This window comes from Leopardus geoffroyi, chromosome C3, assembly GCF_018350155.1.
Source record: "Leopardus geoffroyi isolate Oge1 chromosome C3, O.geoffroyi_Oge1_pat1.0, whole genome shotgun sequence".
Classification (NCBI taxonomy): domain Eukaryota; kingdom Metazoa; phylum Chordata; class Mammalia; order Carnivora; family Felidae; genus Leopardus; species Leopardus geoffroyi.
Genome location: NC_059338.1, coordinates 56,573,345 through 56,591,122, shown reverse-complemented (window position 1 = coordinate 56,591,122; position 17,778 = coordinate 56,573,345). Strand labels below are relative to the sequence as shown.

The 17,778-nt window shown below is 37.0% G+C and overlaps 2 long non-coding RNA genes across 6 annotated transcripts in view; one reads left to right on the top strand and one right to left on the bottom strand.

The window, feature by feature from the left end:
* LOC123585133 overlaps positions 1-17,778 on the bottom strand; it is a 154,635-nt gene that overhangs the window by 130,980 nt on the left and 5,877 nt on the right. For all 5 annotated transcript variants that reach the window (XR_006705932.1, XR_006705928.1, XR_006705930.1 and 2 more), the window contains one exon: positions 5,379-5,458. This is a non-coding gene — a long non-coding RNA (uncharacterized LOC123585133). The remainder of the gene's footprint in view (positions 1-5,378; positions 5,459-17,778) is intronic.
* Positions 2,811-17,152, top strand: LOC123585134. The gene is made up of 2 exons (XR_006705933.1): positions 2,811-2,879; positions 17,058-17,152. It is a non-coding gene; the product is annotated as an uncharacterized LOC123585134 (long non-coding RNA).

Sequence of the window (17,778 nt, the reverse complement as noted above, 5' to 3'; positions counted from 1 at the left end):
CTTTGGATGAACATAGTGAATTGGAGGGTAAACTGAAAGATTCTACTGGAATTCAGTGAAAAGAACAAAGAGATTAAAAGGATGACAGAAAAGATGAGATATGTACGTCTAAAAGCTCTAGTCTAAAACTCCCATCTAGTAGGAGTTCAAGAAAGAGAACACAAAAAATAGAAAGAAAAAAATCAAATAAATAGCAAAAACAAGAACAGCAAAACAAAATTTCTGCCAGATGAACAGTCTCTTCATACTGAAAGAGCCCATTAACAGTAGTGCAAGGATACCATGAAGACACATTCCACTAAAATACACAAGCTCCAACAAGAAGTACATTGTAATAAACTATGAAAAAGAATATAACCAAGTGGAAAAAAAAATTAAAACAGCACCAGACTTCTTATCTGCAATACTAGATGCTAGAAGACAACACAACACTTTAAAAAAAATTTTTTTTCAACGTTTATTTATTTTTGGGACAGAGAGAGACAGAGCATGAACGGGGGAGGGGCAGAGAGAGAGGGAGACACAGAATCGGAAACAGGCTCCAGGCTCTGAGCCATCAGCCCAGAGCCTGACGCAGGGCTCGAACTCCCGGACCGGGAGATCGTGACCTGGCTGAAGTCGGACGCTTAACCGACTGCGTCACCCAGGCGCCCCAACAACACAATACTTTAAATTAACAAGGGACAATTAGAATTCACATACAAAACTAAACCATCATTTAAAAACTAAGGCATATAAATTAAATTAAAACCAGGGCAAATAATAACATGTGAAGTCCGAGTTGAACACCTACAACCTTTCTGAAAAAATACAAAATAATTTTTTATAACAAACTAAAAACTGAATTCAAGAAAGAAGATAATGTAAGAAAAAAATTGTAAGCAAAAATAAAACCTGCAGATAAGTTCCAATAGCAACTGATAATTGACTAAAGTTAACTCAGTTGCTAAGAAATTATTCCTAAGGAATCAGGAATCAGAAACACAATGATAGGAGAGAATGCAAATACACCCAATCAATCAAAAGGATTCCAAAAAATCTTAAAATGTAAGTTGATAGCATGGTGTTAAAAAAAAACGTGCTAAAGGAGCACCTGGGTGGCTCAGTTGGTTGAGCTTCCAACTTCGGCCCAGGTCATGATCTCAGAGCTCATGGGTTAGAGCCCTACGTCGGGCTCTGTGCTGACAGCTCAGTGCCTGGAGCCTGCTACGGATTCTGTGTCTCCTTGTCTCTCTGCCCCTCCCCTGCTCATGCTCTGTCTCTCTCTGTCTCATAAAAATAAATAAATGTTAAAAATTTTTTTAAATATGCTAATGGATGTATGTGCTCTGGAAGATGGAAGATTTTCATAGGTTCTGATTAATTCTAGATGTTAATAGTAAAGTTGAGATCACTGTTATTATAAACATATAAAAATATTTCTAAATTAGCATAATATGAACACCACATATTATTTTCCCCCTTTGCCTTGGGCCTAAAGGGTTTCAGAGACAAAATTGGGATGCAGCTCTAGAAAGTATAAGACTTTGAAACCTGGTTTTTGTGTACTATTCTCATTCTTGATTCCATTTTTCCTATCTTTATGTTCCTTTAATTTAGATTTCCTTACTTCTTTAAAAAATTTATTTGCACGTGTATATATGTATGTATTCACAATTATATGTGTGTATATACATGTTTAAGGTGACATATATGTATCTGGCCTAGATAGAAAAAATACACATTTATAGTTTGATAGATGATTTAATTAACTAAAGGCAAGGGTATAGTTTAGCCACATTACTATTTATTTATTTATTTATTTATTTTAATTTTTTCTTTTTTTTTTTCTTCAACGTTTATCCATTTTTGGGGGGACAGAGAGAGACAGAGCATGAACGGGGGAGGGGCAGAGAGAGAAGGAGACACAGAATCGGAAACAGGCTCCAGGCTCTGAGCCATCAGCCCAGAGCCTGACGCGGGGCTCGAACTCACGGACCGCGAGATCGTGACCTGGCTGAAGTCGGACGCTTAACCGACTGCGCCACCCAGGCGCCCCGCCACATTACTATTTAATCACCGTCTTATTAACGTAATCCAGAGATCATCCAGCCCAGAACTGTCCTAACCTTAAAATGGTTTTCAAACTGCCTACTCTTTTGAATACCAATGATAGCTTCACTGTACCTCTTAGCCACATGTTGAAAGAACCTTAGGTCAATTAAATTACATAAAAGAAGAACCTTAAACATTCAAAGCTCAGCTAAGTACAGTAATGAGTACGCTTCTTTAACACAAACTCAAACCAAACCAATACTTGAGGCATAAGAGTGCATTGATTCTTGTATGGAACCAGAAAAGATCCAAAATAGCTCAAGTAAGGTTGAAAAAGAAAACCAAAGCTTGAGGCATCACAATCCTGGACTTTAAGATGTATTACAAAGTTGTAATCATCAAGATAGTATGATACTGGTACAAAAACAGACACACAGATCAATGGAACAGAACAGAGAACCCAGAGATGGACCCACAAACATATGGCCAACTAATCTTTGACAAAGCAGGAAAGAACATCCAATGGAAAAAAGATAGTCTCTTCAACAAATGGTGTTGAGAAAACTGGACAGCGACATGCAGAATGAACCTGGACCACTTTCTTACACCATACACAAAAAATAAATTCAAAATGGATGAAAGACTTAAATGTAAGACAGGAAGCCATCAAAATCCTAGAGGAGAGAACAGGCAACAACCTCTTTGACCTCAGTCGCAGCAACTTCTTACTTGACATGTCTCTGGAGGCAAGGGAAACAAAAGCAAAAATGAACTATTGAGACTTCATCAAGATAAAAAGCTTCTGCACGGTGAAGGAAACAATCAGCAAAACTAAAAGGCAACCGGTGGATGGGAGAAGATATTTGCAGACGACATATCAGATAAAAGCCTGGTATCCAAGATCTATAAAGAACTTATTAAACTCAACACTCAAAAAACAAATAATCCAGTGAAGAAATGGGCAAAAGACATGAATAGACACTTTTTCAAAGAAGACATCCAAATGGCTAGTTAACAGATACATGAAAAGATGCTCAACATCACTCATCATCAGGGAATTACAAATTAAAACAACAATGAATACCACCTCACACCTGTCAGAATGGCTAAAATGAACAACTCAGGCAACAACAGATGTTGGTGAGGATGTGGAGAAAGAAGAACTCTTTTGCACTGCTGGTGGGAATGCAAACTGGTACAGCCACTCTGGAGAACAATATCAAGGTTCCTCAAAGAATTTAAAATAGAACTACCCTATGACCCGCCAATTGCACTACTAGGTATTTATCTAAAGGATACAAGAGTGCTGCTTCAAAGGGGTACATGCACCCTCAATGCTTATAGCAACACTATTGACAATAGTCAAAGTCTGGAAAGAGCCCAAATGTCCTTTGACAGATGAATGGATAAAGAAGATGTGGTATATACATACATACATACATACATACATACATACATACATACATACAATGGAAAATTACTCGGTGAAAAAAAAAAAAAGAATGAAATCTTGCCATTTGCAACAACGTGGATGGAACTAGAGGGTATTATGCTAAGCGAAATAAGTCAGTCAGAGAAAGACAAATATATGATTTCACTCATATGTGGAATTTAAGACATACGACAGATGAACATGGGGAAGGGAAGAAAAAATAAGATAAAAACAGAGAGGGAGACAATCCATAAGAGACTCTTAAATACAGAGAACAAACTGAGTGAGGGCTGCTGGCGGGGTGTTGGGGGGGGGATGGGCTAAATGGGTGATGGGTATTAAGGAGGGCACTAGTTGGGATGAGCGCTGAGTGTTATATGTAAGTGATGAATCACTAAATTCTATTCCTGCAATCATTATTACACTGTATGTTAACCAACTTGGATTTAAATAATTTTTTTTAAAAAGTGCATTGATTAAAAGCCCAAACCTTTGAGGCAGACTGCCTGGGTTAATCCCAATTACTAGGTGTAGCAAGTTGGTAAGTTATTGAAACTCTTTGTTCTTCAGTTTCCTCATCTGTAAAATGTAGGGAAGTGGGGTGAGTAATAAGAAGGTTGTAAGGATTCAGTAAGATAATGAGTGAGAATCTCTTAGAGTAGAGATTACTGGGGTTAACATTAGCTATAATTATTTTAATATTTTCCTGGAAAACATTTTTCCCAGGACCATATTAACATTCTGTAATACAAATGATGATTGCTTTGAAAAATCCAGCTCAAAGCTCACTCAGAGCAAAACAGATTCTTTATGAGCCACAAGTAACATAAATAAAAAGTGACTTCTTCAACTTTTTCTCTTTCCATTCATTTTGTCAGACCACATTGTCTACTAGCCACTAACGTTTATAACAGGAATTTTCTTAAAATGCTCCATCTGAAAAATGACGAAGTCCTGTTGAAACCTTCCCAGGTGGTTTATGCTCATAGTAACCATACTAGTCTATCTTACCCAGTTAAACCAATTTTCCCATTAATTTAGGCTTTTATAACTGATGACTTCCATACTGCATGCTATAGCAAATATTCAGTGGTTTGCTGCAGCAGGCTCGCATCGATTAGTAAAAGGTGATTTACACATCTCTTACCTCCACATTTTATATTTGCACTATTAGGAATCATCATAGTGGTTATTGGCTTTTTTTTTTTTTCCTGGAGAGCATTTGGATAAAGGTCACCAGTTCATCACCGCCTCTTGTCCAAAAGAACCAGCTTTGTAAAGTCCCAGAGTTAAGAGTACACTCAGGATCTTTTACAAGGCAGCTTTTATAATGCAAAGAGCAGGTAGGTATAAGACATCCTGATTTACATATATAAAAGAGATATAGCGTAAAAACAAAAAAAGAAAAAACCAAAGTGTTTCTATCTGGAATATCATATTCATGAATATAACTTTCTATTCTGGTTTAAAAATCTTTTCAGACACAACAGTAACTATTGTGGTAATGATGTAGTTTGAGTTTGATTCCACATACTAAATTAACTTGGAAATATTGATACATGATGTAAGTGCTCTTCGAAATTCAGTCTGTTTTATTCAAAGAAGTTTAAATTCAGAATATTTTATTTTGTTCTGGAAATTTTATAAAGGGATTTTGCCAAAAGCATTAAATATTTGATTCTACTTGTTAAGATTTGCAGGAACTGCTTTAAATTTATTATAAAAAATAACAGCAACAGCAACACATTTTCCCCTTTCATTAAGGTAGTGAAAAAACGAACTTTAAGAGCTTTTCCATAAAAATGCTCTAAAATATTCCATTAAAATTAAAAGGCAACTGCCATTTCACACGTGGTCAGATTTAACTATTCAAAGTTATTTTAGGTATATCAGCCCCCAAAGACCAAAGTACCTGAGAGTCCAGCTGTGTTCAAAGATCTCCAGAACGCAGCCTCCAAAGCTGGATAGGCCTGATACAAAGGGTTGTTAGACCTGAAAAGGAAAGGATAATTCTGGATTCCATATAGTATTTTATCTCCTAAAAGCCCATACTTGATTAGAGGTTTCTTTTTTTTTTTTTAAGTTTATCTATTTATTTTCAGAGAGAGGGAAAGCATGAGTGGTGGAGGAGCAGAGAGAGAGAGAAGAGAGAGAAGAGAGAGAAGAGAGAGAAGAGAGAGAGAGAGAGAGAGAGAGAGAGAGAGAATCCCATGCAGGCTCCACACTGTCAGCACAGAGCCTGACGCGGGGCTCAAACCCACGAACTGTGAGATCATGACCTGAAATAAAGTCGACCTCAACTGACTGAGCCACCCAGGCGCCCCTTGATTAGAAGTTTCTTAAGGAAATAATCATCCTGCAATGGTCAAGGGGAAATCTAGAATAGAGCAAGCTTAGAACAAAAGCCCAATCCAACATTGAGAGCGTGTGACCACACCACCCCCACGCCCGCCTGTGTCAAAATTGATGAATTGGGAATCTTAATAGCAAGCAGTCTTCCAGGGTTGTGAGAAATAATGGCATTTCAGTTGAAATCTTAAGCTCCTGTGATTATAAAAAGTATCTTTAAAATGCTACAATAATATGAATATTTGTTGTTAAAAATTATACTCCTCCTGGTATGGTTCTCCTTGCCCAGTTGTGTTTTATAGCAATATTTATGCATTTGAAATATGGTTCAAACATTGGTTTGCCACAGAGATATGTAGTTTCCTGCGTAACTTATTTATGTATTTCTTAGGGTGGTCCATTACACACATGTTTAATTAGCCTGAGAAGCAGATTGTTAAATACTTGTTTAAATGTCCCAAATATCAAGAAATAAGAGTACCCTATATTTTTCAGGAATTTATTATTGACTTTTGCACTTAAACCTTAACAACCTTTCACCAGTATCCTTGTTAGGGTCTCCCAGAACCCCAACAAACTTTGACATAACTTACTTTTACCTTAATACCAGATGCTTATGTCTTTGGAATTTCATTTTTTGGTATAAATGAAAGTTGTCCCAAAAAGTGAACTAATGACTACAAGATAAAAAAAATATGGACACAAATGATACAGAAAGTACATTTAAAGGCCAAGAGACTTGTCAGTGTTAACATCTTACTCCCGGAACCGATGTTAGAAATAGGATTTGGGGGTGAGAGTGTTTTTTAGTTTGTTTAATGTTAAATGAAAAATACAGGTCTTGAGGCCATCCATACTTGGGGTAAAATTCTGACTCGTCCATTTACTCATTTATTTGACCGAGAACATCACTCCTCTTCAAGTGACTTAGATTTCATCAGATTTCCTTCCAATTCTATCAAAAAATGAGAAAACAAGAATAACGAACACCCTTTTAATGATCTTATTTACACAGATATGGTATTAACACTGAGAAAAGCTAGACCAGCAGCAACTTTCAGTTTTGGCCTTGCCTTTTCTCAAAACATCCCCGTTAAGGACCTCTGGGCACTTTGCTCAGAATCATTTCTTATTGTCAAGTATGGCTATACTATTATTTAAAGTGAAGGATTTCCTCAACTTCCCACACACCCCCAGTACTTGCTCTGTAGGCCACTGGCTTGCCTTCCACCTGAATCAAGGAAGGGGCAATTTCCAGTCTACTTGCCTGTGCATTTACTGTGAGCTTAACTCTGTTTGTTGGAAAGCCGCCATTACATTTACGAGAGCCTAAGGGATATTGGGTGGCTGTCATCTTTCTCTGGCTCCCTCTCACCACACCAAATGCCCTGGCAAGGTTGCTGCACCTGGACACTGCGTTCCCTGCAGAGCACCTTGTTACCCAAATTATCGAATATTTGGACCAAGTTCAGAGAAGAGTTACTAAAAGGATTAAGTGACTGAGGGGACCAATTTATAAGGAACTCAGAAATGTTTGGTTAAGTGGTAATTACCTTAAGAAGGTGGGGTGGCTCTGACATTAAGTTTGAATTTCAAGCCATACTTGGCCACAAGGCCTCTTTTTAGGCCTCCACATTCAGAAATACTCTGAAGAAGGGGCAGAATCTCCCTCTTGCTCGGCCCTCTGACCACTGCACAGGCTGCTTGGGTGGTATTCACACTCCAGTGCAGTGACTTATACATACAGGCATAGCAGGCAACATTACAAAGCAGAGAGCTCATTTACAAAGGCCAAAGGATGGGGCGCCTGGGTGCCTCAGTCGGTTGAGTGTCTGACTTCTGCTCAGGTCATGATCTCATGGTTCATGGGTTCGAGCCCCAAGTCGGGCTCTGTGCTGACCACATGGCACCTGCTTGGGATTCCCTGTCTCTCTCTCCCTCTCTCTCTGCTCCTCCCTGACTCACACTTTCTAAGTAATAAATAAATAAATTAAAAAAAAAAAAAAGGCGGCCAAAGGATGCTTAAAGGAAAGTCTTCTCAGGAATCATAAAGAACAGGCCTAAGCTGTGAAGGGTTGGTCCCTCCATCCCATTTAAGCACTGACTTATCCACACCCCATTGCCAATCTCTGCTTGATGGGTGGTACCATTTAATAAGAGCCGCTGAGCCCAAGTGTGCAAGTCTGTATAAAATACACTGCTTGGAATTCCTTTAAGAATGACAGTTCCCACTTGGCCAAAGAGGAAAACCTAACACCTGTAACAGTTAAGGAGGCTGAAAGAGATAATTCCTCATAGCAGCATTCCCCAAAATGTTTTCCAGGTGATCTTACTGTGTGTTACACACATTTAAAAAGAAAAGAGCTAAAAACTGGAATAAATGAGGTCAAACTGTGTGTGTGTGTTTAAACAGTAATATCTCTCAGAGCCATTTGTATGCTGAAGTCTATTGTGTCCCACTAAGAGGGGTGGTGTATATACTATTTCCCAAATTCAGATTGGGCTTGGAATGCTTTACTTCTTAATTATGGATTCTTTGTGTTCACAGCCATCTCCACAATGCCTTCTATAATACTGCCCTCAGTAAACAAATAATGAAATGTATGGACCAGCCTAGGCTAGAACATGGGTTCTAAATCTAATCCACTCCTCTTTCTGCCACATTGATATTCTACTTACTCTTCACTTACAAGAATCTTTTCATCTTCTATCAACAAAATGAAATTTGTTAACTAGAAGCAATGACTTGAAGCTACTAAAGGTCAAGCTTAAGGGCCTTCCACTTGCTTGAGGCTTCCAAGTGTGTTACTTATTTTTTTTTTTTAAGGAAGCCCCACAACACTGTATAATCTCCATGTCCTGCAAACCCTGCTGCTACCATTGAGGATGAAAATGGCCCAATGGGTTTTCACCAAATGTACAAGTTGTGATTGAGACCGTCTAACTAAAATTACTAATGGCATGACAGACTAAAATGCACTTTGGACTACTCTGGGGTCACCTCTGAGAGAGAGGTATTTGTCTTCCTGTGACGCTAAAATGTACGTCTAAATGAGAACTAAACCTAGATTCATTCTTTCTGTGATCTTCATAATTACATTAACTTCAACCACTCACTTCTTAGCATTCCTGTTAAGACATTTGTCACATCTACTATTTTTTTAACTTGTTTTATTTTTTTTTTTTAATTTACATCCAAATTAGTTAGCATACAGTGCAACAATGATTTCAAGAGTAGATGCCTTAGTGCCCCTTACCTAATTAGCCCATCCCCCCTCCCACAACCCCTCCCATAACCCTGTTTGTTCTCCATATTTATGAGTCTCTTCTGTTTTGTCCCCCTCCCTGTTTTTATATTATTTTTGTTTCCCTTCCCTTATGTTCATCTGTTTTGTCTCTTAAAGTCCTCATATGAGTGAAGTCATATGATTTTTGTCTTTCTCTAATTTCACTTAGCAAAATACCCTCCAGTTCCATCCACGTAGTTGCAAATGACAAGATTTCATTCTTTTTGGTGACTAATACTCCATTGTATATTATATATACCACATCTTCTTTATCCATTCATCCATCGATGGACATTTGGGCTCTTTCCATACTTTGGCTATTGTTGATAGTGCTGCTATAAACATTGGGGTGCACGTGCCCCTTCGAAACAGCATACCTGTATCCCTTGGGTAAATACCTACTAGCGCAATTGCTGGGTTGTAGGGTAGTTCTATTTTTAGTTTTTTGAGGAACTTCCATACTGTTTTCCAGAGTGGCTGCACCAGCTTGCATTCCCAACATCTACTATTTTTTTAAATAAGTACCTTACCCTAGTCTTCCTTCCACTCTCCCCACCTCTCGATATTTTAAGACAATGAATAACCACTCTGAAATCATCACATTGTAAATATTACCACAGTTCAAATTCCTTCTGACGACCATCTGAAGTTTTGCATCAATTTTTCCCATGAGTGGGGACTGACATATTTAAGCTTGAATCTACAGTACTGCAATTTGGTATTCTACTTCAATTCTTTAAAAGCTTCATTTATATTGATTTTGTCTTTTGGAATTTCCTGTAGGCTGCCTCAGATAAAATAATTTCCAGCCTGATCTTCATCTTGTCTGATCTCTGGTTTGACACTACGCCTTCAAAATCACATCTTATTACTTAATCCAAAGCAAACTCTTTATTAAGAATATTCAATCAGTAACATTAACAGACCGGCCTTGGTAATTCATTTTCACCATGATTGATAAACCAATGTTTAAGCTTTGACTATTGATACTCAAAGCTTTGCAAATTTCTTACCGACTATTCATAATTTAACAAGATATGCCAACAACCACACACACAAATCACTATCCAACCACTCTGTGTCTTAAACCAAATCCAGGCTTTACTCTCTCATTTTTTAAGTAAACTTATAGCACAAATTATAAAACTAAGACTGAGTGTAAAAGCCAAACATTTTACCTTCCTGTGTTTCCTTCCCACATCTTCCTGAGTTGGTGACTATGAAAATATGCTAAGCCCAAAATAGCAGTTGTATTCTGCCAGGTTGGCCTCAGTCATTTCCAAGCCAAAGGGGAATTGACAGACACCCCCTTTACAAGTCTGGTGTTTGTAAATATCCAATGAAATGACTTCATTCAGTCAATTATTTCTGGAGAAAGCTGGCAGAATAACGTAGTAATTAAACTGAGGACTGATGGAAACTGTTAAACAGGAGAGTTATTTTGCACAGCAATTCACGTTAATGCTTTTAATGGATTTTCATTTTTAAAAAATGCTTGAAATACTAGGGCAATTAAAAGGAATTGCCTCTTCACTGAGAAACATGTTTAAAATTCCAGTGAAGATAGCATACGGAAAAGAAGGAGAAACTCAGTTTTCCAGTATCATTTTAGAGTCGGTATGATTTAAGTATGATGAATTGTGAAATCAAAACACAACTGTATTCAGATGTAAGTAGAAAAGGTGTCCTAAAGCCAGAACATCATACACTCAAGCCTCAATTGCCTTTGTGCTAGGTATTCACTTCAGAGTGAATATTCTCTCTGCAGTATATGTTTGCCCTGTCCAGTTTCCCTTTGGTTCCTCCAACTGGCCACCAGCATACCTTGATTCATCCAACCAGTCATTCATTTAGGCAACAGTATTGAGCCACCACTTGAGGCACTGTTCTAGTTACTTGTTATGTAGCAAAACTACATTCCCATATACCTCTCCTAACCGCCCAATGATTGTGTACTTGGAGACAGACAAAAATTTTAATACAAAGTAATAAATTGGAATCCAAAAGCTGATGGAAAGAGCTCTGAATACTTCCCAAAGGAAAATGCAAGCTGTTAAATTAGTTACAGCACTTCATTTTTTAATTAAATTTTTAATTTTAATTCCAGTAAACTTATAGCATTATATTAGTTTCAGGTGTACAATATACTGATTCAACAATTCTAAATATTACTCAGTGCTCACTATAAGTGTACTCCTTAATCCCCATCACCTATTTCCCCCAATCCCCCCTCCCCTCTGATAACCATTAATTTGTTCTCTATAGCTAAGAGTCTATTTCTTGGTTTGTCTTTCTTATTTTATTCCTTTGCTCATTTGTTTTGTTTCTTAAATTCCACATAAGTGAAATCATATGGTATTTCTTTCTCTAACTTATTTTGCTTAGCATTGTACTCTCTAGCTCCATCCACGTTGTTGAAATGGCAAGATTTCATTTTTTTTTATGGCTAAATGATATTCCATTGTGTGTGTGTGTGTGTGTGTGTGTATACTGGAATCTTTTTACCCATTCATACATTGATGGATACTTGGGCTACTTCCATAATTTGGCTATTGTAAATAATGCTGGCATAAACACAGGGGTGCATAGATCCCTCTGAATTAATGTTTTTGTATCTTTTTGGTAAATACCAAGTAGTATGATTACTGGGTTGTAGGGTAGTTCAATTTTTAACTTTGGGGAGAATTTCCATACTGTTTTCCACAGTGGCTACACCGGCTCACATCCCCACCAACAGTGCATGAGGGTTCCTTCTTCTCCACATCCTTGCGAACTCTTGTTTCTTATGTTTTTTATTTTAGCCATTCTGACAGGTGTGAGATGATCTCACTGTAGTTTCAATTTGCATTTCTCTGATGAGTGATGTTGAGCATCTTCTCAAGTGTCTGTTGGCCATCTGGATGTTTTCTTTGGAGAAATATCTGTTCATATCTTCTGCCTATTTTTTAATTGGATTTTTTGTGTTGTGGGGGTATTGAGTTTATCAGTTCTGTATATATTTCAAATAATAACCCTTTATCGAATATGTCATTTGCAAATATCTTTTCCCATTCAGTAGGTTGCTTTTCGGTTTTGTTCATTGTGTCCTTCGCTGTGCAGAAGGTTTTTACGTTGATGTAGTCCCAAAAGTTTTTGTTTTTATTTCCGTTGCCTCAGGAGACATATCTAGAAAAATGTTACTACAGCCAATGTCAAAGGGTAGCACTTCATTTTTAAAAGACTCTAGCACACAAATAACCACCATCTTTACTAGTACCTGATGCCTTAGATGCAAAGTCTAAAAAAAAGGGAAACTTTTAGGTCATCTGTAACAATCTAAAGAATAGACTAAAAACAGGATGGACTAAATGGGTAAGGGACATTAAGGAATCTACTCCTGAAATCATTGTTGCACTGTATGCTAGCTAATTTGGATGTAAATTTAAAAAATAATAATAATAAACAAAAGAAAAAAAAAGAATAGACTAAAAGAAGTTGGCAAAAATCAAGACCAACTTAGAGAAACCAAGCCAGAAAACTACAAGGTAGAGTAAACTGGAAGAGTCAGTAACTAAAAAGTTTTTGTTACACTTCAGAAATATTACTCATTTCTCTTTTGTCAGATCTCGTGATATTTAATTTACTAAAGATTCTTCTGTATGAGGAAGCATACTCCTTTGAAACTACAAATAACATGGGGGTGTGGGGTTAAGGATTACCAGTCATTCACATTCTACTTATATGAGCTACATAAGAATTTTTTTTTAATTTTTTTTTTAACATTGATTTATTTTTGAGACAGAGAGAGACACAGCATGAATGGGGGAGGGGCAGAGAGAGAGGGAGACACAGAATCGGAAGCAGGCTCCAGGCTCTGCGCCATCAGCCCAGAGCCCGACGCGGGGCTCGAACTCGTGGACCGCGAGATCGTGACCTGAGCTGAAGTCAGACGCTTAATTGACTGAGCCACCCAGGCGCCCCTATGAGCTACATAAGAATTTAATGAAATATTCGGCACAGCTATTTTTTAAAAATTTTTTAATGTTTACTTATTTTTAAGAGAGAGAGAGAGAGAGAGACAGAACACGAGCAGTGGAGGGTCAGAAAGAGAGGGAGACACAGAATCCAAAGCAGCCTCAGGCTCCGACCTGCCAGCAAAGAGCCCGGCGTGGGACTTGAACTCACAAATTGCAAGATCATGACCTGAGCCAAAGTCAGACGCTTAACTGATTGAGCCGCACAGGTGCCCCTCAGCACAGTTGTTTGTAAACTGAGGAATGCTATAAAATCAGAATGGCAGGAGAGTTAAGATCATAGATTCTGGAGCCACGGTGCCTGAATTTGAAACCTAGCTCTACTACGAAGCTATGCAAGCTTAAGCAACTAACTTAATCTCGATGTCTCAGTTTTCTCATCTACAAAATGGGAATAATATTTGAAACTATTCCATATGGTTGTTGAAAGATAAAGAACTTAAAACAGTGCTGGGACTCACCCTTTTAACCAAAACAGAGTAACAGGGACTGATTTTATGTTCCCACCTAAAGCTACCAAAAACAAACAAATAGAATATATGAAATAATGATTTTCAAGACACAGTAAGCATATCAGGCAATGAAGGACAGTGATCCCTGAGACATGGGAAACAAATGAAGCAAGTCTGAATGATTGCCCCAATTTATTGCCTTGAGTTCCCAGATCACAGTATAGAAGGAAGGTGAGGGGAGGATCCAGGCAAAGCTTGCAAGACTCCCTAAGTTGAGAAGATAGAATTCAGAGTATGAGGAGAAGAATGGGGCTAGCGTTTGCAAGACCAAGTACCAGAAAGGAGAGAGCTGCAAACAAACAAACAAACAAACAAACAAAACCCCGAAATCATGGGAACCAGCAGAGCATCCCCTCAAGTATTCAGCATGTGCCAGGTGAGGAAACTATGCGAGGTGAGGGCAAGAACTGTCCAAAAGCATCAGAGAGCACTCAGTACTCACACAGGACCAGGAATAGTGGCCATTGCCACCAGTCATACTGGACAATCACACAATTCACAGAACATTTGGTAGAGTATTCAGAAGACTTTTACCTCAGGAGCAGGAAATAACTAATCTTGACTAAACATTTCTCTGGTCACATTTAACAGATTTTAAAAACAATTCTCAAAAAGATAAAACTATTTCCAAGTAGCGACTGCATCTCAAAACAAAGTTCAAAAATATTTATAGGAAGGGGCACCTGGGTAGCTCAGTCAGTTAAACATCTGACTCTTGATTTTGGCTCAGGTCATAATCTCACACTCCTGGGATAGAGCCCCATGTCTGGCTCCTCACTGAGGGTGAAGCCTGCTTGAGATTCTCTCTCCCTCCCTCTCCCTCTGCCCCTCCCCACTCATTCTCTCTCTCTCTCTCTCTCAAAAAATAAATAAACATTAAAAAAATATATTTCTAGGAAAACAAAATTAGCAAGCAAAATTCACAACAAGGTAAAATTCACAATGTCTTGAACCAAATCAAAGATTACCAGGTATGCATAGAAGCAGGAAAACATGAATCAAATGGGGAAAAATTAATCAACTGAAACTGACCCAGAACTAACACAGATGTTAGAATCATCAATGACATTAATTATAATTAGTAATGACATCATGATTATATTCCACATGTTCAAAAAGTTATGGACAGACATTAAATATATATATATAAAAAAAAAAAAAGGCCCAAGGTGGACATCTACAGATGAAAGCTACAAAGTCTGTGATGAAAAGACATATCAGACGAGATTAGTGGAAATTAGACATTAGAGGAGAAAATATTAGTGAATTTGAAGACACAGCAATAGAAATTATACAAAATGAAACAAAAAGTTAAAAATGAAAGGAGCCATCAGAGAAGTATAGGAAAACATTAAGTGGCTAACAAATTGGGTAATGGAAGCCCCCAAAGAAGAGATTGGGGAGGATGGAAAATATATTTGAAGAAATAATTTTCATGAAAATTTTCAAATTTCATGAAAACTATAAATCTACACATCCAAGAATCTCAAATAATCTCTAGCACAAGAAACATGAAAAAAAGTACACCATGGAACATCATGCTCAAATTGCTCAAAAACAGCAATAAAGTACAAATCTTAAAGGCGGACAGAATGAAAAGATAAATTATATACAAAGAAACAAAGATAATGATAATAGATTTCGCATCATAAAGAATACGGCCTAGAAGACATGGAGCAGCATCTGTAAAGTATTAAGAGAAAAAAAAGGCAAACTAGAATTTCATACTCAGTAAAATATCTTACAAAGACAAAAGCAAAATAAAGACTTTTTCATTCAGAAGGGAAATTATACCTGATGGAAATAGGTATAATCTGCACAAAGGACTAGAGACTGTAAGAAATTGTTACTATATTAATAAATATACAGACTTTCTTATTTATATCTTTGAAAAAGGTAACTGTTGGGGCCCAAGGGTGGCTCAGTCGATTGGGTGTCAAACTTTTGGTTTCAGCTCAGGTCATGATCTCACAGTTATGAGATCATGCTCCAAGTTGGATTCTGCACTGAGCTTGGAGCCTGCTTAAGATTCCCTCTCTCTCCCTCTGCACCTCCCCTGCTTACATGCTTGCACATGCACGCATGCTCTCTCTCTCAAAAAAAAAAAAAAAAAAAAAAAGATAAAGATAATTGTTTGAACAAAGATAGCAATAAATTGTGAAGTTTATACCAGGTAAAATTAAGATGTATAAAAACAATAACATAAAGGCCAGGAAGGAAGTAAAGATATATACAGTAAAACCTTGGATTGTGAGTAACTTGTTCTGTGAGTATTCTGCAAGATGAGCAAACATTTCTAATAAATTTTAACTTGATAAATGAGTGAAATCTTGCAACAGGAGTAGTAAGTGATGCCAAATGTCACATAATCACAACTGAGCCAATGGTTCTTGAAATTCGCTTTGATATACAAGTGCTTTGGATTACAAGCATATTTCTGGAACGAATTATGCTAGCAAGACAAGGTTTTACTGTACAATTTTCTTATACTATATGTTAAGTGTTATATTACCTGAATGTCAACTGTGATGAATTAAAAATGTACACTATGATGTCAAATGACCACTAAAATAACAAAACATAGAGTTACAACTAATAAGTTACCATAGGAAATAGACAGAATCTTATAAGAAAAAATCAATACAAAGACGATAGGGAAAGGGAACAATGTCCTAGACAAAGACAGAGCAAAGACTTGAATGTTTTGGTTTAAGGTTCAGCTTAGAGGCATAAGACCTAAACATAATAATCACATTAAATGTGTCAACACACCAATTAAAAGGCAGAGATTGTTAGATTAGATAGAAAAGCAAGACCCACTAGATGCCACCTAAAATAAAGGTACAAGTAGGTTAATAGTATAAAAAAAATAAGAAAAGGAAAAAGAGATAAACCAAGCTAATATTAATCAAAGAATGCTAGAGTGGTAAATTAATACCAGACTAAGATTTTAGACTAACATTATCAGACAAAAGAAGGGCAGATTTTATAATAATAAGTGGGTTAAATAATCAACAAGACATACAATCCTAAATGTTTATGCACCTAATAGCAAAGCTTCAAGGCACATAAAACAAAACTCACAGAAATGCAAAAAGGACAAATCCACAATTCTAGTAGATTTCAATTACCATCTCTCAATAAATAACTGAATAAATAGAAAACCAATAACGATATAGGAGACATAAAAATTATAATCAACCAAAATTGACTTGATTGGTGCTGACAATGCTCCATCCAACAAGAGTAAAATACATGTTCATTTCATATGCACACAAAACATTTCCCAAGAGAGACTACATTCTGGGCCATAAACAAGTCTCATTAAGTATAAAAGGATTCAAACTACACAAACTACTTCTCTGACCACAATAGAATTAAAAAGAAACAAACAAACTTCTACACGGCAAACAGTCACCAAAACTTAAAGGCAATCGATGGAATAGGAGAAGATATTTGCAAATGACGTATCAGATAAAGGGTTAGTATCCAAAACCTATAAAGAACTTATCAAACTCAACACCCCCCCTGCAAAATAATCCAGTGAAGAAATGGGCAAAAGACATGAACAGACACTTTTCCAAAAAAGACACCTAGATGGCTAACATACACACAAAAAGATGCTCAATATCATTCATCATCAAATCAAACCCACAATGAGATACCACCTTACATCTGTCATAATGGCTAAAATTAACAACTCAGACAACAATAGATGGTGGCAAGGATGCAGAGAAAAGGGAACACTTTTGCAATGCTAGTGGGAATGCAAACTGGTACAGCCACTGTGGAGAACAGTACGGAGTTTCCTCAAAAAATTAAAAATAGAGCTACCCTACAACCTAGCAATTTTACTACTAGGTATTTATCCAAAGGACACAAATATGCTGATTCGAAGGGGTAAATGCACCCCAATGTTTATAGCAGCAATATCGACAATAGCCAAAATATGGAAAAAGCCCAAATGTCCATCGACTGATAAACAGATAAAGAAGATGTGGTATATATATACAATGGAATATTACTCAGTGATTAAAAAGAATGAAATCTTGCTATTTGCAACAATGTGGATGGAACTAAAATGTATTGTGCTAAGTGAAATAAGCCAGAGAAAGATAAATATATGATTTCGCTCATATGTGGAATTTAAG